This window comes from Pongo pygmaeus, chromosome X (genome assembly GCF_028885625.2).
Source record: "Pongo pygmaeus isolate AG05252 chromosome X, NHGRI_mPonPyg2-v2.0_pri, whole genome shotgun sequence".
Lineage (NCBI taxonomy): Eukaryota > Metazoa > Chordata > Mammalia > Primates > Hominidae > Pongo > Pongo pygmaeus.
Genome location: NC_072396.2, coordinates 107,253,367 through 107,270,402, shown reverse-complemented (window position 1 = coordinate 107,270,402; position 17,036 = coordinate 107,253,367). Strand labels below are relative to the sequence as shown.

At 39.2% G+C, this 17,036-nt stretch overlaps 1 long non-coding RNA gene and 1 pseudogene across 2 annotated transcripts; one reads left to right on the top strand and one right to left on the bottom strand.

Annotated features, from left to right (window-relative positions):
• Nucleotides 1–16,741, bottom strand: LOC134739053 (uncharacterized). 2 transcript variants are annotated; one of them, XR_010125501.1, is made up of 3 exons: nt 16,627–16,741; nt 3,799–3,894; nt 1–2,843 (listed from the first exon to the last, which is right to left on the bottom strand). It is a non-coding gene; the product is annotated as an uncharacterized LOC134739053 (long non-coding RNA). The 2 variants fall into 2 exon arrangements; XR_010125502.1 differs by having other exon boundaries at nt 35–118.
• Nucleotides 4,134–5,394, top strand: LOC129024156 (small ribosomal subunit protein uS2-like; annotated as a pseudogene).
• Nucleotides 16,742–17,036: the final 295 nt, after the last annotated feature.

The window sequence follows — 17,036 nt, the reverse complement described above, 5'->3', positions numbered from 1 at the left end:
TTGGAGGTGGCCATGAGTAAATTCTCTGATTTACCTTGTCTGGCTGTAGGTCATAATGATACAGGAATGGGAAGCTCCGATATTTGGGGCTTAGCCAGGGAGGCTTCTGGGCTTCACCCTGAAAAATAAATCAAGGGTGAGCTAGTGATGCTGGGCAACAATCTGTTTTTGAACAGTACTGCTCTTTGTGGAGCAGAGCTAAATCAAAGGCAGTGCACCCAGAGTCAGCAACATATGAGCTCTTGGCAACTATATTTATACTCACTTATTCCCACTTTCAATTACACACAAATTAGGGAGTGAGTTAATGCAAATTGAAGGGTAGGTTATTTAGGACTTTCTAGGAAAGGAGCAGTAACTTCTGGGCCATTGCCATGGCATTTTGTAAACTGTGGCACTGAGTGGGAGTGTCTTATACTAATGAGCAATGAGAGCAGCTAGAGATCGCTTTTGTTGCCATCTGCTGGTTTTTGCCAGTTTCTTCACTTTAATCTGTCAGGACCAGGGAAATAAATCCTGTGGGTCTCTACCTCAATAAGACTCCAATTCAGAAGGGGTCCTCCCCCATACCCAGGATGAAGAAATGCTGCACAGAGAGGCCAAGAAGAATCTGAATAGTCAGGCCTTGCTGGGTTTCCCTACTCAGTCTAATAGTGTTAGATCATACCCTTTTTGTTCAATCACATTTTTACATTGTTGTTCATGATAGTCCTGCCTATCTAATGACATCTTGATAAAAGGCCCAAGGGGATGGGACACAGAGAGCTTCTGGACAGCTAAACTCATGGAGGCCTGCAAGAAGGTAAACAAGAACTCATCAGCTTGCCGGGAGGGCAGTACACCCCAACTCCACAGGAACGAGAGCTCCTGTGCTCGGGACTCTTTCGGACCTTGCCCTATGTATCTCTTCATCTGGTTGCTTACTTGTATCTTTTAAAATATTCTTCATAATAAGCCAGTATACACGTGTCCCTGAGTTTTGTGAGCCACTCTAGCAAATTAGTCAAGCCTGAATAAGGGGTTTTGGGAACCTTAACCTGAAGCCGGTTGGTCAGAAGTTCCAGAGGCCGAGACTTGCCACTGGTGCCTGAAGTGGGGATAGTCTTATGGGACAGAGACTGCAACTTGTGGCATCTAATGCTATCTCCAGGTAGATAACATCAGAATTGAATTGGGTTAGAGGATGCCCAGCTGGTGTCCACTGCAGAGAAAAAACAGGGTTATTTTTGTTTTGTTTTGTTTTGTTTTTTAACACACTAGATGAGTACTGCCTTAATGTTGTTTGGGCCCTGATGTCAAACAGAAGTTTTAGGATAGTAGTCCTTTCTGCTGAGTGTGTGTGAGTGTGTGTATATCTGTGTCCGCCTCTACCGGATTTACCCAGTGGGAACTGAGCTTGCCACGTTGACTCAGAATTGCCCAACTCTTGCTCCCCACAGGTGAGGAATGTGATATGTCTTCTGAACTGGAGACTACTAAAATGCCTGCTAAAAACATATGCAAATTAAATAGAGAAAAATAGTTTAGGCTGAAGCTGATGTGTTCTTCCCCAACTCCTTCCAGGCTCACTCTTACCTGAAACAGTGAAAATATCATACAAATTCTTGTTTTTCTTTATTTTTTCATCAGGTTCAAAGTATAAATTCTAAGTACTGATTAGAGAGTTGTCAGTCTTGAATTATGCCACAATGTAAATCATTTCTAGAAATTATGCCTTAAAATTCCAGTAGAAATTATAACATGTTACCTACAATTCAACATCTGATATCATTTTGGGGTTTTAGCACTTTTATTTAGATATAATTCCATATTAAAAATTCACCATTTTATAAAAAAATTAGCCGAGCATGGGGGTGCATGCCTGCTACTCGGTAGGCTGAGGCAGAAGAATCGCTTGAACCTGGGAAGCAGAGGTTGCAGTGAGCTGAGATTGCACCACTGCACTCCAGCTTGGGCAAAAGAGTGAGACTCCATCTCAGAAAAAAAGAAAAGAAAAAAGAAAAATCACCATTTTAAAGTGTGTAATTCAGGGCCGGGTGTGGTGGCTCATGCCTGTAATCCCAGCACTTTGGGAGGCTGAGGTAGGCGGATCACTTGAGGTCAGGATTCTAGACCAGCCTGACCAATATGGTGAAACCCTGTCTTTACCAAAAAATACAAAAATTAGCCACGCATGGTGGTACGCGCCTCTAGTCACAGCTCCTGGGGAGGCTGAGGCAGGAGAATCGCTTGAACCTGGGAGGCAGAGGTTGCAGTGAGCCAAGATCACGCCTCTGCACTCCAGTCTGGGCGACAGAGTGAGACTCCATCTCAAAAATAAATAAATAAATAAATATGAAAAATAAAATACACGAAGAAAAAACTAACAGACCTGAAAATAGGAATAGATGAATTCACTGTTATAGTTGAAAATTTGAAAAGCCCTCTACCAATAATAGACAGATCTAGCAGGGAAAAAGTCAATAAGGACATGGTTGAACTCAGCGGCACCATCAATCAGCTGGATCTAATTGGCATTGTAGAATACTTCACCCAACAACAGTAGAATATGCATTCTACTCAAGCTCATATGGAATATTTATGAATATAGACCACATTCTGGGTTATAAAACACACCATAACAAATTTAAAAGAATAGAAAGCATACAGAATATGCTGTCAGTCTTCAGCGGAATTAAACTAGAAATTAATACAGAAAGATAGCTGAAAAACCCCAATATACTTGACAATTAAACAACATATTTCTAAGTAACACACAAGTCAAAGAAATTTTAAGATATTTGAATTAAATTAATATGAAAATACAACTTACTGAAATTTGCAGAATGCAGTAAAAGCAATGCCTAGAAGGAAATTTATAGCATTGAACATATATATTAGAATAAAGAAAAGATCTAAAGTCAATAATCTATGCTTCCACCCTAGAAAAATGGGAGCAAGTTAGATCCAAAAGAAAGTGAGCAAAAGAAAAGAAACAATAAAAATTACAGCAGAAATTAATGAAATTGGAAATAGAAAATTGATGGAGAATTTTCAGCAATGAAACCAAAATCAAATACAACATTGCATAAAAAGAATCACATGCTCTGACCAGACGAGATTTATTCAAGATGTGCAAGACTGGTTCAACATTCGAAAATCGATTAATGTAATTCATCACATCAACAAGCCAAAGAAGAAAAATCATATAATCCTATCAATAGATGCAGAAAAAGCATGTGATAAAAATCTAACACCCACTAATCATAAAAACTCATAAAACTATTACCTTAGGGGAATTCCACAATTTGATAAAGAACGTCTACCCAAAAACCTATAACATCATACTTAATGATGAGAGACTAGCTGCTTTTCCTCTAATATCAAGGCAAAGATCAAGGAACAAGGGAAAGATGCCCCCTCTCATTTCTCTTATTCAATGCCTTACTGGAAGTCTTAGCCAATGCAATAAGACAAAACAGGAAATACAGATATACAAATTAGAAAGGAAGAAATAAAGCTGTCATTTTTCACAGATGATGTGATTATCTATATAGTTAATTCCAAAGAATCAACAACAACAATGACAACAAACTCTTGGAGCTATTACGTGATAATAGCAGTGTTCCAGGATACAATGTTAATATATAAACGTCAATTGCTTTCTTATATACCAGCAATAAATGATTGGAATTTGAAACTGAAAACGTAATATTATTCATATTAGTAGCAAAAAATCAAATACTTAGGTATAAATGTATCAAAATGTGTAAATTTTAAAAAATTTGAATAAATATGGCCAGGCGTGATGGCTCATACCTGTAATCCCAGCACTTTGGGAGGCTGAGGTGGCAGGAGGATTGCTTGAGTCCAGGAGTTCCATGCCAGCCCGGGCAACATATGGAGACCCCATCTCTACAAAAAAAAAAAAAAAAAAAATTAGCAAAGTGTGGTGTTACATGCCTGTAGTCCTTAGCTATTCAGGAGGCTAAGGCAGGAGAATTGCTTGAACCCAAGAGGTTGAGGATGCAGTGAGCCATGATCATACCACTGCCCTCCAGCCTGGGTGACAGAGAAAGACCACATCTCAAAAAAAAAAAAAAAAAAAGAAACTAAGTTGATATTACCTCAAACTTGATTATTATAAAGTTAATATGATCGTTGTAATAGCCACGGTAATGACTGGGAGAAAAACTAAAAAAATACAGAAAAATAAATGAGAAAAGCATCAAAATGATACACTAGAAGAAATAAATCACAAAAGAAATTAATAGTAGTGGAACAAAAAAGTATAAGAAATATAAAACAAATTTGAAAATATAAAACAAATGGCAGAACTAAGTCTTTTCTTATCAGTAATTAAATATAAATGGATGAAATTCTTCGATTAAAAGGTGGAGATTGGAAGAATGAATAAAAATACATAATCCAACTATGTGCTGTCCACAAGAAACTTGCTTTAGATTCCAAGACATAACTTAGTTGAAAGTGAAATGATGGGAAAAAATATTCTTTGCAAATAGTAACCAAAAAGAGGTGGGAAGGCTATACTACTGTGAGGCAAAATAGACTCAAGAATTGTTATAACAGATGAAGACAGATATTATATATTTATAAAAGGGTCAAAACACCAAGAATATGTAACAGTTGTCTTTCTGCACAACCCAGAAAGGGATCTATACAGTGTTGTTCTGGATTCGTGTCATAACTTAAAGGGAAACTTTCACAACGTCTGGAGCCCTTGATGTCCTGTAAATGAAGGAGGAGGTCCTCAAATTCCTTTCAGTAGGAATCTACTTAGGTGGCACCAACCTTGACTCCAAATAGAGCAGTACGTCTACAAAAGGAAAAGTGATGGCATTGGCATCATACATCTAATCAGTATGCCATCACTTTTCCTTGAGAAGGACCTGGGAGAAGCTTCTGGTGGCAGTTCATGCCATTGTTGCCAGTGAAGACCCTGCTGATGTCAGTGTCATATCCTCTAGGAATACTGGCCAGAAGGCTATGCTGAAGTTTGCTGCTGCCAGTGTAGCCACTCCTATTTATGGCCACTTCACTCCTGAAACCTTCACTAACCAGATCCAAGCAGCCTTCCAGGAACCATGTCTTCTGGTGGTTATCAATCCTAAGGCTGACCACCAGACTCTGACAGAGGCATCTTACATAAATCTGCCCACAATTGCTCTGTGTAACAGTTTCTTCTCTGTGCTATGTGTACATTGACATGCAATGCAACAACAAGAGCTCTCACTTGGTGGGTCTGATATGGTGGAGGCTGACTCAGGAAGTTCTACACATGCATGGCACCATCTTCTATGAAATCCCATGGAAGGTCATGCTGATCTCTATTTCCACAGAGATCCTGCAATGATTGAAAAGGAAGAGCACAAGCTGCTGCTGAAAAAGCTGTGATCAAGGAGAAATTTCAGGGTAAATGGACTGCTTCCGCTCTGAGTTCAGTGCCACTCAACCTGAGGTTGCAGACCAGTTTGAAGGCCTACAGGTGCCCTCTGTGCCTATTCAGAAATTCCCCACTGAAGAGTCGCCCACAGCCTGCCACTGAAGACTGCTTTGCAACTCCCGCTGTTCAGGCCACTGAATGGGTAAGAACCACCACTAGGTGGTCTTAAGCTGTTCTTTCACAGGCTCTTAAGCAAAATGAAAATAAAGTTGATGGAAAGTAAACATTAGTTTCTAAAAAGAAGAATATGTAACAATTATAAAATATATGCTCCTAACAACAGATCCCAAAAATACGTGAAGCAAAAACTGACTGAATTGAAGGGAGAAATAGACAGTTCTACTCTCTGATAATAGTTGGAGATTTTAATTCCCCATAATCAATAATTAATAGAACCACTAGAGAGAAGGTCAGTAAGGAAATAGAGGATTTAAACAACACCATAAACCAACTATACCTATCAGATATCTACAGAACCCTCCATCCAACAACAAATACACATTCTCCTCAAGTTAAATGGAACATTCTCTAGGATAGGTCATATGTTAGACCAAAAGACAGGTCTCAATACATTTTTTTTTTCTGAGATGATGTCCTGCTCTGTTGCCCAGGCTGGAGTGCAGTGGCATGATCTCGGCTTACTGCAACCTCCACCTCCCAGGTTCACGCCATTCTCCTGCCTCAGCCTCCCGAGTAGCTGGGACTACAGGTGCCCACCACCATGGCCGGCTAATTTTGTTTTTGTATTTTTAGTAGAGACAGGGTTTCACCATGTTAGCCAGGATGGTTTCGACCTCCTGACCTCGTGATCTGCCCACCTCAGCCTCCCAAACTGCTGGGATTACAGGTGTGAGCCACCACACCCAGCTTTCAATACATTTTTAAAATATTGAAATCATACAAAAGATCTTCTCCAACCATAATGGAATGAAAGTAGAATTCAATAACAAAAAGAAAACTGGAAAATTCACAAATACATAGAAATTAAGCTAGAACTCAGGATTAAGAATCTCACTCAAAACCGCTCAACTACATGGAAACTGAACAACCTGCTCCTGAATGACTACTGGGTACATAACGAAATGAAGGCAGAAATAAAGATGTTCTTTGAAACCAACGAGAACCAAGACACAACATACCAGAATCTCTGGGATGCATTCAAAGCAGTGTGTAGAGGGAAATTTATAGCACTAAATGCCCACAAGAGAAAGCAGGAAAGATCCAAAATTGACACCCTAACATCACAATTAAAAGAACTAGAAAAGCAAGAGCAAACACATTCAAAAGCTAGCAGAAGGCAAGAAATAACTAAAATCAGAGCAGAACTGAAGGAAATAGAGACACAAAAAACCCTTCAAAAAATCAATGAATCCAGGAGCTGGTTTTTTGAAAGGATCAACAAAATTAATAGACCGCTAGCAAGATTAATAAAGAAAAAAAGAGAGAAGAATCAAATAGATGCAATAAAAAATGATAAAGGGGATATCACCACCGATCCCACAGAAATACAAACTACCATCAGAGAATATTACAAACACCTCTACACAAATAAACTAGAAAATCTAGGAGAAATGGATAAATTCCTCAACACATACACCCTCCCAAGACTAAACCAGGAAGAAGTTGAATCTCTGAATAGACCAATAACAGGAGCTGAAATTGTGGCAATAATCAATAGCTTACCAACCAAAAAAAGTCCAGGACCAGATGGGTTCACAGCCGAATTCTACCAGAGGTACAAGGAGGAGCTGGTACCATTCCTTCTGAAACTATTCCAATCAATAGAAAAAGAGGGAATCCTCCCTAACTCATTTTATGAGGCCAGCAGCATCCTGATACCAAAGCCTGGCAGAGACACAACCAAAAAAGAGAGTTTTAGACCAATATCCTTGATGAACATTGATGCAAAAATCCTCAATAAAATACTGGCAAACAGAATCCAGCAGCACATCAAAAAGCTTATCCACCATGATCAAGTGGGCTTCATCCCTGGGATGCAAGGCTGGTTCAATATACACAAATCAATAAATGTAATCCAGCATATAAACAGAACCAAAGTCAAAAACCACATGATTATCTCAATAGATGCAGAAAAGGCCTTTGACAAAATTCAACAACCCTTCATGCTAAAAACTCTCAATAAATTAGGTATTGATGGGATGTATCTCAAAATAATAAGAGCTATTTATGACAAACCCACAGCCAATATCATACCGAATGGGCAAAAACTGGAAGCATTCCCTTTGAAAACTGGCACAAGACAGGGATGCCCTCTCTCACCACTCCTATTCAACATAGTGTTGGAAGTTCTGGCCAGGGCAATCAGGCAAGAGAAGGAAATCAAGGGTATTCAATTAGGAAAAGACGAAGTCAAATTGTCCCTGTTTGCAGATGACATGATAGTATATCTAGAAAACCCCATTGTCTCAGCCCAAAATCTCCTTAAGCTGATAAGCAACTTCAGCAAAGTCTCAGGATACAAAATCAATGTACAAAAATCACAAGCATTCTTATACATCAATAACAGACAAACAGAGAGCCAAATCATGAGTGAACTCCCATTCACAATTGCTTCAAAGAGAATAAAATACCTAGGAATCCAACTTACAAGGGATGTGAAGGACCTCTTCAAGGAGAACTACAAACCACTGCTCAATGAAATAAAAGAGGATACAAACAAATGGAAGAACATTCCATGCTCATGGGTAGGAAGAATCAATATCGTGAAAATGGCTATCCTTCCCAAGGTAATTTACAGATTCAATGCCATCCCCATCAAGTTACCAATGACTTTCTTCACAGAATTGGAAAAAACTACTTTAAAGTTCATATGGAACCAAAAAAGAGCCCGCATTGCCAAGTCAATCCTAAGCCAAAAGAAGAAAGCTGGAGGCATCACGCTACCTGACTTCAAACTATACTACAAGGCTACAGTAACCAAAACAGCATGGAACTGGTACCAAAACAGAGATATAGATCAATGGAACAGAACAGAGCCGTCAGAAATAATGCCACATATCTACAACTATCTGATCTTTGACAAACCTGATAAAAACAAGAAATGGGGAAAGGATTCCCTATTTAATAAATGGTGCTGGGAAAACTGGCTAGCCATATGTAGAAAGCTGAAACTCGATCCCTTCCTTACACCTTATACAAAAATTAATTCAAGATGGATTAAAGACTTAAATGTTAGACCTAAAACCATAAAAACCCTAGAAGAAAACCTAGGCAATACCATTCAGGACATAGGCATGGGCAAGGACTTCATGTCGAAAACACCAAAAGCAATGGCAACAAAAGCCAAAATTGACAAATGGGATCTAATTAAACTAAAGAGCTTCTGCACAGCAAAGGAAACTACCATCAGAGTGAACAGGCAACCTACAAAATGGGAGAAAATTTTCGCAACCTACTCATCTGACAAAGGGCTAATATCCAGAATCTACAATGAACTCCAACAAATTTACAAGAAAAAAACAAACAACCCCATCAAAAAGTGGGCGAAGGACATGAACAGACACTTCTCAAAAGAAGACATTTATGCAGCCAAAAAACACATGAAAAAATGCTCACCATCACTGGCCATCAGAGAAATGCAAATCAAAACCACAATGAGATACCATCTCACACCAGTTAGAATGGCAATCATTAAAAAGTCAGGAAACAACAGGTGCTGGAGAGGATGTGGAGAAATAGGAACACTTTTACACTGTTGGTGGGACTGCAAACTAGTTCAACCCTTGTGGAAGTCAGTGTGGCGATTCCTCAGGGATCTAGAACTACAAATTCCATTTGACCCAGCCATCCCATTACTGGGTATATACCCAAAGGAGTATAAATCATGCTGCTATAAAGACACATGCACACATGTTTATTGCGGCATTATTCACAATAGCAAAGACTTGGAACCAACCCAAATGTCCAACAATGATAGACTGGATTAAGAAAATGTGGCATATATACACCATGGAATACTATGCAGCCATAAAAAATGATGAGTTCACGTCCTTTGTAGGGACATGGATGAAATTGGAAATCATCATTCTCAGTAAACTATCGCAAGAACAAAAAACCAAACACCGCATATTCTCACTCATAGGTGGGAATTGAACAATGACAACACATGGACACAGGAAGGGGAACATCACACTTCAGGGACTGTTGTGGGGTGGGGGGAGGGGGGAGGGATAGCATTGGGAGATATACCTAATGCTAGATGACGAGTTGGTGGGTGCAGCGCACCAGCATGGCACATGTATACATATGTAACTTACCTGCACGTTGCGCACATGTACCATAGAGCCTAAAGTATAATAATAATAATAATAATAATAATAAAAAGAAAAAAAAATTTTAAAAAAAAGAAGACTATAAAATCAATAACCTAACTTTATACCTCACAAAACTAGGAAGAGAAGACCAAGCTAAATGCAAAGCTAGGAAAAGGATGGAAATAATAAAGATTAGAACAAAAATAAATAAAACAGTGAATAGTGAAACAACAGAATTAATAAAATCAAAAGCACGTTCTGTGAAAGAACAACATAACTGACAATCCTTCAGCTAGACTGAGCAAGAAGAAAGTGAAAACTCTCAAATTACTAAAATCAGACAAGAAAGTGGGGGTGTTACCACAGACCTTCCAGAAGGATTATAAGAGAGTGCTATGAAAATTGTATATCAACAAATTAGATAACTTAGATAAAATAGACAATTTTTTTGAAACACACAAACTACCAAAAGAAAACAAAATAAAACAAAACTCAAGAAGAAATAGAAAATCGGAACAGATTTATAACAAGTAAAGAAATCTGGCCAGATGCAGTGGCTCACGCCTGTAATCCCAGCACTTTGGGAGGCCAAGGCGGGTGGATCATGAGGTCAGGAGATCGAGACCATCCTGGCTAACACGATGAAACCCCTTCTCTACTAAAAATATAAAAAATTAGCCTGGCGTGGTGGCAAGTGCCTGTAGTCCCAGCTACCCGGGAGGCTGAGGCAGGAGAATGGCACGAACCTGGGAAGCGGAGCTTGCAGTGAGCTGAGATCGTGCCACTGCACTCCGGCCTGTGTGCAACAGAGCAAGACTCTGTCTCAAAAAAGAAAGAAAAATTTAATCAGTAATCGACAGCTTTCCAAGAAAAAAAAGCCCTGAACCAACAGCTTCCCAAGAAAAAAAAGCCCTGAACCAAATGTCTTCACTGGAGAATTCTACCAAACATTTTTTTAAAAGCTAAAATCAATTTTCAAACTCTTTAAAAAGTAAAGACAGAACACTTCTTAACTCATTCTATGAGGCCAACATTACCATGATACCAAAGAAAGATAAAGCCATCACAAAGCAAACTATAGGCCAATATCCCTTATGAATATTGATGCAGAAATTCTTGACAAAATACTAGCAAACCAAATCCAACATCATATTAAGAGAATTATGTACCATGACCAAGTGGTATTTATCCCAAGGATAAAAGGGTCGTTCAATATACGAAATACTATCAACTGGTGAATGGGTAAACCAAATGTGATATAACCATGAATGGAATATTATTCAGCCACAAAGAAAGAATGGAGTAATTCTACATGCTACAACATGGATGAACCTTGAAAACATTAGGGTCAGTGAAAAATGTTGCCACAAAAGGCCACATATTGTATTATTTGATTGATAGGAAAAGTCCAGCCCCATCCACAGAGAAAGCAGATTAGTGTTTGCCAGAGGCTGTAGGGAGAGACTACTAACAGTTATGGGCTTTCTTTGGCGGGGGTTGGTGGGGTGGTGGAAATAGCCAGGAAATATATATTGGTGATGGTTGCACAACACTGTGAATATATAAAAAAACACTGAATTGCACACTTTATCTTTTTTTATTTTTGAGACAGGATCTCACTCTGTCTCCCAGGCTGGAATGCAATGGCACAGTCTCAGCTCACTGTGACCTCTGCCTCCCAGGTTCAAGCGATTTTCCTGCCCCTCAGCCTACCCAGTAGCTTCTTGCTATTAAGTTATTTGAGTTCCTCATGTATTTTCGGTATTACTCCCTTACAGATGTGTGGTTTGCAAGTATTTTCTCCCAATCTGTGGGTTATCTCTTCCCTAGTCTTTTTGATGTGCTCTCTGGTATTATAGTTTAGTCTACACTCATTCAGTGCAATTCTTGCCCAGTCCTGGAATCAGCCGTTTCTGCAAGGGAGTCAGATTTTTTTTTTTAGGGGAAATGTTGCGAGAGTTAATAATCTGAGTACTAGAGTTGCTCATTACTACTGAGTTGGTCATTGTTTCTTGTCCTTTTCAGTGCATGGAGGCAGTAAATATGTATTATATTTTTAGGAGAATATACATTATCATCTTCCATCTTGGGCTGCTCCTCTGTCCCCTTATAGGTAATCATTTTTATCTTTTTGTGTTTGTTTTAGCCTTCCAGTTTTAAAAAATATTAGCAAGTGGCTGGGTGTGGTGGCTCACGCCTGTAATCCCAGCACTTTGGGAGGCCGAGGTGGGTGGATCACGAGGTGAGGAGATCGAGGCCATCGTGGCTAATACGGTGAAACCCCGTCTCTACTAAAAATACAAAAAATTAGCCGGGCGCAGTGGTGGGTGCCTGTAGTCCCAGCTACTCGGGAGGCTGAGGCAGGAGAATGGTGTGACCCTGGGGGGCGGAGCTTGCAGTGAGAGGAGATTGCGCCACTGCACTCTAGCCTGGGCGACAGCACAAAACTCTGTCTCGAAAAAAAAAATATATATATATGTATATATATATATATCTATATATCAGCTAGTATAACATGTATATTACTTTTCTCCCCCTTTCATAGGTAAAAGGTGGCATATTCTACATCCTCACTGTGCAATATACATTTCTTCAGAGCTAGTAATCTGTGTCTGCAGTGTCCAAAACAGTAGGCACTAGTTGCCTGAGTGTTTTGTTGAGGAATTAAAGATTGCGTACATACAATGCGTCTATTGTCATGGAGTAACTGAATCTCTAATTTAATTTTAATTAAATTAAGATATATCCTTGTGGCTAGTAGCTAACATATTATTGTACAGCAGCAGTGCTACGTATTTTTCTGCACCTCACTTTATTAATTTAACAATATATCCTAGGCCAGGTGCGGTGGCTCAGGCCTGTAATTCTAGCACTTTGGGAGGCTGAGGCAGGTGGATTGCCTGAGCTCCGGAGTTCGAGACTAGCCTGGGTAACATGGCAAAACCCCCTCTCCAGAAAAAATACAAAAATTAGGCAGGTATAGTTGCATGCACCTTTAGTCCAAGCTACTTGGGGAGCTGACGCGGGAGCATTGATTGAGCCTGGGAGGTCAAGCCTGCAGTGAGCCAAGATCGTGCCACAGCACTCCAACCTGGGTGACAGAGTGAGACCCTGTGTCAACAACAACAACTATCTATCTGTCTATCTATCTATCTATCTATCTATCTATCTATCTATCTATCTATCTATCTTTCTATCTATCTCTCCTAGAATCCATTGCATAGCAGTACAGAGAAGAAGTCTTCATTGCTTTTTACAGCTGCATAATACTCTAAGATATTGATGTACTGTAAGTTTTTTAACTAGCCACAACTCCTATTCGTGGACATTTTGTTTCTACTCTTCTGCTATTATGAATTGTTCTGCAGGAATGGCTTTCTGTTTATGCCTTTATGTTTTGTATTTTATTTTATTTTACTGTCTTGTTTCTTTGGGACAGATTCTTAGAAGAGAGATTGCTGGTTCCAAGAGCAAATACCTATATAATTTAACTAGATAATATCAAATCCCCTGGTTAGGGGTTATATCATTTCATATTGCTGATGCAGGGAAGGTGAGCCCCAATTGGGACCTTGCCCGGGAGATTCTTGGCTTCAACCAGGAAAGAATTCAAAAGCAAGCCGGTGGTAAAAGAAAACAGTTTATTTGAGGTGGCAGTGTTACAGCTCCATGATTGCCCCAGCAGAGCAGGGCTACCTCATTACCTCTTAGGCAGTGTGTCAATAGTAGCAGCTCAGAGGCAGTTTTGCAGTCCTATTTAGACCCACCTTTAATTACATGCAAATTAAGGAGCATGTCATGTATAAATTTCTAGAAAAAGGGTGGTAACTTCTGAGCCTTTGGGTAGTTGCCACGGAAAGGGGTGGTAACTTCTGGGTGTTGCCATGGCAATGGTAAACTGGCATGGTACACTAGTGGGCATGTCTTCTGGAGAGGTGCTTCTGCCTCTTCCCCATTTTAACCGGTCCCCAATTTGGCCTGGTGTTCCAGCCCTGCCTCCGAGTCAAGTCCTACCTCCTACCTCATTACCACCATCAGTGCTTGTGAATGCTATATAATTGGTGAGAAGAGGCATTTCATCTTATTTTCTTTGCATCTCTTATCAAGAGCTAGGTTGAGCAGTTGAGCATTTTTGTGTATTTTTGGAGTCTTTAATTTGTATGGATATATATTAGTTTTACATATTTTGGGGTAAATGTAATATTTTGATACAAGCATACAATGTGTAATGATCAAATCTGGGTAGCTGGGATATTCATCACCTCAAATATTTATCATTTGGTTGAGTTGAGAACATTCCAAATCTGCTCTTCCAGTTATATTGAAATGTACAATAAGTTTTGTTAACTGTAGTCACCCTACTGTGCTATCAAACATAAGATCTTACTGCTTTTATCAAACTGTATTTTTGTATACATTCACTAACCTCTTTTTATCTCACTCTCCTCATTACCCTATGTTTAAGGAACATTTCCAGTGAAATACTTGTTTGCATCTATTGCCCTTTTTCCTCTCAAGATGTTGTTTGTTGCTTTTGCTTTTTCAATAGCTTTCTATATACTAGACGTATAACCCTTTTCTGTGATGTAAGTTGTATTTTTCCCAACTGGTAATTTTTTATTTTCCTTTTCTTATGGGTCTTGTTTTTGCCATGCATTTTTATATAAAATCAAATGTATCATTCTTTCCCCTTATTGCTTCTGAATATTAAGTCATATTTAGAAAAGTTTCCTCCACTACTATGGTACAGAGACATTTGTTGTGAGTTTACTTTTGTAGTCGAGAGAGAGGAGAGAACTATGGGTCATATGATATTGGTGTGCCAGATGTGAAAGGAACCCTGAGGGAAAGTGGCTTTCATGTGAAAAACTTTTGTAAAGTAAGTCATGAAATCAAGCAAATTAGATGTTTGTATGAAACTTTTAGCCCTATATTTATCTTTGAGAACACTACCTCTACTCTATTCTGTCTCTTGTGGATCTGGGTTTGAGCCCATCTAACTGGTAGAGAAGACGTTACATGAAGCAGAAACTCCACTTTACCTCAGATGGGGCCCTCAGAAAACTAAATGGGAGGGACCATCCTTCTAGGAATAAGGAAGATACAAAACCAGTTTAGAAATCTAGCACTCTGGGCCAGGTACAGTGCTCACACCTGTAATCCCATCACTTTGTAAGGCTGAAGTGGGAGAATCCCTTCAGCCCAGGAGTTTGAGACAAGTCTGGGCAACATAGTTAGACCTCATCTCTACAAAAGTTTAAAAATCAGCTGCTGAAACTGGATCCTTTCCTTACAAAAATTAATTCAAGATGGATTAAAGACTTAAATGTTAGACCTAAAACCATAAAAACCCTAAAAGAAAACCTAGGCAATACCATTCAGGACATAGGCATGGGAAAGGACTTCATGACTAAAACACCAAAAGCGATGGCAACAAAAGCCAAAATTGACAAATGGGATCTAATTAAACTAAAGAGCTTCTGCACAGCAAAAGAAACTACTATCAGAGTGAACAGGCAACTTACAGAATGGGAGAAAATTTTTGCAGTCTACCCATCTGACAAAGGGCTAATATCCAGAATCTACAAAGAACTTAAACAAATTTACAAGAGAAAATCAAACAACCCCATCAAAAAGTGGGCAAAGGATATGAACAGACACTTCTCAAAAGAAGACATTTATGCAGCCAACAGACACATGAAAAAATGCTCATCATCATTGGCCATCAGAGAAATGCAAATCAAAACCACAATGAGATATCATTTCACATAAGTTAGAATGGTGATCATTAAAAAGTCAGGAAACAACAGGTGCTGGAGAGGATGTGGAGAAATAGGAACACTTTTACACTGTTGGTGGGAGCGTAAACTAGTTCAACTATTGTGGAAGTCAGTGTGGCGATTCCTCAAGGATCTAGAATTAGAAATACCATTTGACCCAGTGATCCCGTTACTGGGTATATAACCAAAGGATTAGAAATCATGCTACTATAAAGACACATATACACGTATGTTTATTGCGGCACTATTCACAATAGCAAAGACTTGGAACCAACTCAAATGTCCAGCAATGATAGACTGGATTAAGAAAATGTGGCACATATACACTGTGGAATACTATGCAGCCATAAAAAAGCATGAGTTCATGTCCTTTGTAGGGACACGTATGAAGCTGGAAACCATCATTCTCAGCAAACTATCACAAGGACAGAAAACCAAACACCACATGTTCTCACTTATAGGTGGGAATTGAACAATGAGAACACTTGGACACATGGTGGGGAACATCACACACTGGGGCCTGTTGTGGGGTGGGGGGAAGGGGGAGGGATAGCATTAGGAGAAATACCTAATGTAAATGACGAGTTAATGGGTGCAGCACACCAACATGGCACATGTATACATATGTAACAAACCTGCAAGTTGTGCACCTGTACCCTAGAACTTAAAGTATAATTTAAAAAAATTATTAAAAAATAAAAATAAAAATCAGCTGGGCATGGTGGTGCATGCTTGTAGTCCCAGATACTCAGGAGGCTGAGGTGGGAGGATCGCTTCAGCCCAGAAGGTCAAGGCTGTAATGAGCCATGATTATGCCACTGTACTCTAACCTGCATGACAGAGTAAGACCCTGTCAAAGAGAAAGAGAGAAAAGGAAGGAAGGAAGGAAGAAAAGAAAAGAAAAGAAGAAAAGAAAACAAAAGAAAAGGAAAAGGAAAAGAAAGAAAATCTATCACTCTGGCCTAATAAAAAATCAAAAGAGAAAGTAAAACCTCTAGATCACGCCCATAAAGAGAGCAAAGACTGAAGCCATAACAGTTGCCTCATCCTTTATTCTCTGTTCTGTGCTGGTAGGAGAAGTAGCCCATTAGTCCCATGCAAGAGGATGAAAGTGTGGGTTACAAGGTACCTCAGTTTCCCAAGAAAGTGACTTCTCTCCACTCAACTGCATTATTTCCTGTTTTGATGCTGGATTTCCAGGACTCAGAGTCAAGCTTAGACTAAACTTACTTGGAATGGAATCCGGTTGAGGTCATAGATCACAGGGTGGTGACTAACATCCGTCTTGCTCCCCATGGATATTTCCAGGAAATCAAGAGAAGGAAAGTATGGGATGCAGATGTGGAATTTGACTAACCATGCCTGGCCATCCTACACATTAATAAATCAATGAAATGCAGGAATAAGCAGGATAGAAAGATACACATATGTTTTTTTCAGCTTTTAAATACACATGAATTTTTCAAAGAGAGTTGAGTTCATACTGTACTTATTGTTTTGTAATCTGCTTTGAGGAAACATTTTGTTTCTGTTTATTAA